This window comes from Lycium ferocissimum, chromosome 1 (assembly GCF_029784015.1).
Source record: "Lycium ferocissimum isolate CSIRO_LF1 chromosome 1, AGI_CSIRO_Lferr_CH_V1, whole genome shotgun sequence".
In the NCBI taxonomy this organism is placed as follows: Eukaryota; Viridiplantae; Streptophyta; class Magnoliopsida; order Solanales; family Solanaceae; genus Lycium; species Lycium ferocissimum.
This window is the reverse complement of record NC_081342.1, coordinates 28,902,437-28,905,930: the sequence shown is the minus strand read 5'-3', so window position 1 is coordinate 28,905,930 and position 3,494 is coordinate 28,902,437.

Sequence of the window (3,494 nt, the reverse complement as noted above, 5' to 3'; positions counted from 1 at the left end):
ATGTTCTATAATGTTGTTTTCGGTAAGTCCTTCTACAGATTTAGTATGATTCATAGAGTCACTTGTAGATAGAAATGCTATCTCATAATGATGTCCGACATATTCAGAATGTACTCTTATTATATTTATGTATTGCATTTCATTTATATATATATAGACCAATGACCCCTCGGGAGTTATATACGCATATATTATGTGTTATATATAGGGTATGGGGAAGGTGATAATATTATATACGCACTACCACCTGATCAGTTGTTCACATAATGATGATGATTATGCACACAGAGACCGATATGATACAATTGGGATGCCCACAGAGGCTTGACAGGCGTTATATACTCATATATATGTATGACCCTTATGCATGCATGCACAGTGTTTATGTATATAATTAGCCCCCAAAGGTAGTTCGGACATACAGGTTGCATTCATTTCATCCTATGTTCTCTGATGTCTCTTTAGTGTTACTTCCATGCCTTACATACTCAGTACTTTGTCCGTACTGACGTCCCTTTTCTGGGGGCGCTGCGTTTCATGCCAACAAGTTCAGGTAGACAGGTTGACGATCCACCACTGTAGGCTGTTGTTCAGCTGATATTGGAGCACTCTTCTTGTTTCGGAATTACTGTTATGTTTTTAGTACATTATACTTTTGTGTGCATATGGGTATGGTGGGGCCCTGTTCTGACCTTGTTACGACATATACTCTAGTAGAGGCTTGTAGACAGTCATAGATTAGTTAGACGTTGTACGGCCCCTTCGGCCTATATTTTGTTGTATAGTATATCATGATGCTTGTCGGCTTGTATAGTTTTTGTCTAGCATAGTTGTATAGTAAGTCTTCTTGGGCTCATCCCCTTTTCAGCATATTTCTCATATGATTTAGCAGATTTTTATCTGGTGACCCCCGAGGTCCACTCTTGTTTATGATCATGATAGGAAATCATGTTTTGCGGTGCTCGGCAGGTAGGGCCTGGGTGCCCGTCATAGCCTTCTAGTTTGGGTCATGAAAAACTTGGTATCAGATCAGTTGTGTCTTAGGGTTGTCTACAAGTCGTGTCTAGTAGAGTTATTTTTATAATGTGTTGTGCACCACATTTATAAACAGGAGGATGCAGGGCATTTAGGAAGATTGTCTTTTTTTCTTCTTATGGATCGTGCGATAGGGCCGTGCCATCAGGATTTCTTTTCTAATAACGTATTGTGATTTCAGCGATGTCTGTGACGAAGAGAGCTTCTGCTATCTATAGTGGCAAAGATGCAACAGATGAGGGTATAGTCAGTTGTCATTAGTATCCGCGGGCCAAGGTGAGTCCTAGAGTGAGGCCCCATCTCTAAGTCTGGGCATTCGGTCGGTTCGGTTTGGTTTCACAAATTCGGTTTGTAAAAAATAGGAACCAAAAGCGGGGCGAACTGAAATAACTTCGGTTCGATTCGATTTTTGCTAGTTCGGTTCGGTCTTTTCGGTCGATTTTTTCGGTTTAGATATGGATGACATAGTTAAGCATCAATTTAACAGAAATCAAATGACAACCATTCTATTATCTTCTCTCTGTCCAATCTTTAGCATTGGTATACAAAAGCCAGCTATAATCAATTGGATCCAGACTTTATGGTTTCAACATTCATAATAGATGAAACAAAATGGAGGATTAATAATAAATCCTGATAGTGAGAAGTAATCAACACTTCAGCTAGACAATCAACTATTTTGGTCTCTTTGTTTATCCTCTCAATATAAGCTTTATACATTTTCAAGAAATTTGTCGTATTTTCTCTACTATAATAACACACAGACCACATTCAGATATTATAAAGAGACATCTATAATATTATCCATATTTAGATAGACAGTTGGATACGGCATCAATAATTGGGTTGGACTTGGATATTTTTATATTGGGATACTGATTTGGGCCTTTTAGTTTATTAGTTATGGGCAGAAGCCCAATATATATGTATAATATATGTTTCAAGAAAAAAAGGCTTGTTAAAATTCAATTTTTCGATTTAACCGAATTAAATTTTGCATAAACCGAAAACTGAACCGAATTGTTGAAATCTTATAAATTTAAATCGAACCGGACAGAATAAATCGAAAAACCGAAATCGAAATTAACTTCGGTTCGGTTCAGTCGGTTTTTTCGGTTTGAACCATATTATGCCCAGCCCTACCCATCTCAGTCATCTCAAAGCCCTTTCGTTCCAGCGGATCCCAAAAGGGCTGCAGCTACAGTACGCCCAGTTCCTTCATATGATGCATCAGGCCAGGAGATGCGAGATGCTATTCGGTTGTTGACTCAGTTAGTAGCCGCCCAGGCCCAGAGTCATTATGGTGACAGGGCAATTAGTGCTAGGGTTCAAGACTTCATCAATTTGGACCCTCTAGAATTCTTTGGATCGAAACCAGATCAGGACCTACAAAATTTTATAGATAGGATGCTGAGGACATTGCGGGTAATGCATGCTTCAGACATTGAGTAAGTAGAATTGGCTTCATACCGGTTGTAAGATGTTATTGTTTAGTGGTATGAGACCTGCGTGTTATCTAGAGGGGATAATACACCCCTAGTAGTATGACAGCAGTTCACAGAGGATTTTTTTCAGTACTATTTGCCAGCAGAGGCCCGACAGGCTCGAGTTGATCGGTTTCTGAATTTACGCCAGGGAAATATGAGTGTTCGGGAGTACAACCTTCTTTTTAATGCACTATCCAGGTATGCTCCCATAATTATAGCAGAGATAGAGGATCAGGTACACCGATTTATGAGTGGACTTAGGTCGCATTTGATTAATGATTGCATGATGGCTGCACTTCAGGGGGGGGGGGGTATAGATATCTTTCGAATTCAGGCATACGCTCAAGGTTTAGTGGAGAGGAAGCAGCAGTAGCGAGTTGATCAAGAGTGTGATAAGGGTCAGAGCAAGAGAGCTATACCTTCTGGATCTTTTGGTGAGTACGGGGGTGGTCATAGACAACAGTTCTCTAGGCTTTCAGTCTATTCAGTGGCTAGTGCGCCTTCACAATTCCCAGGACTGTGGTTTGATAGACCCACTTACTTTGAGCTGGGCCAGAGTTCCAGGCCTTCCAGTTCCCAGTTTAGAGGTGCTTCTAGCCCAGATGAGGCCATCTCTACCACGATGTGCTCAGTGTGGTAAGTTGCATGGCGGACAGTGCCGTTTGGGTTCTGATGTGTTTTATACCTGTGGTCAACTAGGCCACATTATGCGAGACTATCCATTTAGAAACAAAATACTGTTTGGTAAAGGAAAAAATGCTGCTACGTTTGGTAAATATGGAGTCCGGAACCAAAATGCCCAAAAAAAAAAACATTTTAAACCAAAATACCCCAACAAAAAAAATGTTATCGAAGTACCTTTAGCGCAGTAATTTACTGCGCTATAGTGTCCGTCTCCTTTTTTTTGGCCCTTTTGGTTAACCCTTCTTTCATTACACTTTTTAACGTACTTTGACCATAGATTAATCATGC